The sequence below is a fragment of the Serinus canaria genome, chromosome 1, assembly GCF_022539315.1.
Source record: "Serinus canaria isolate serCan28SL12 chromosome 1, serCan2020, whole genome shotgun sequence".
Classification (NCBI taxonomy): domain Eukaryota; kingdom Metazoa; phylum Chordata; class Aves; order Passeriformes; family Fringillidae; genus Serinus; species Serinus canaria.
Genome location: NC_066313.1, coordinates 53,105,042 through 53,105,323, shown reverse-complemented (window position 1 = coordinate 53,105,323; position 282 = coordinate 53,105,042).

Here is a 282-nt window from a genome sequence, read left to right as displayed (position 1 = left end):
TTGACTTCTCAGTTCTTAAAAGAAATCAGCTTGAGAGATTTAAAGCTCTTTCTTACTTTGAACATACTTTTTTTAAAATGGAGATGGCTCTTCTTGCTGAGAAACAGACAGAGTGATGAGGCATAAGGATGCTACTGCCCCTGGCAATCCTCCTGCTTAGAGTTTGAAGTATTAATTATGTGCAACTTCCCTTAGGACAGACACACCCATTCTCTGAAGTGAAGAAAGAAATAACGTTACACAGCAGTCTTGAAATGGGAAATTTCACCAAAAATTCCTTTG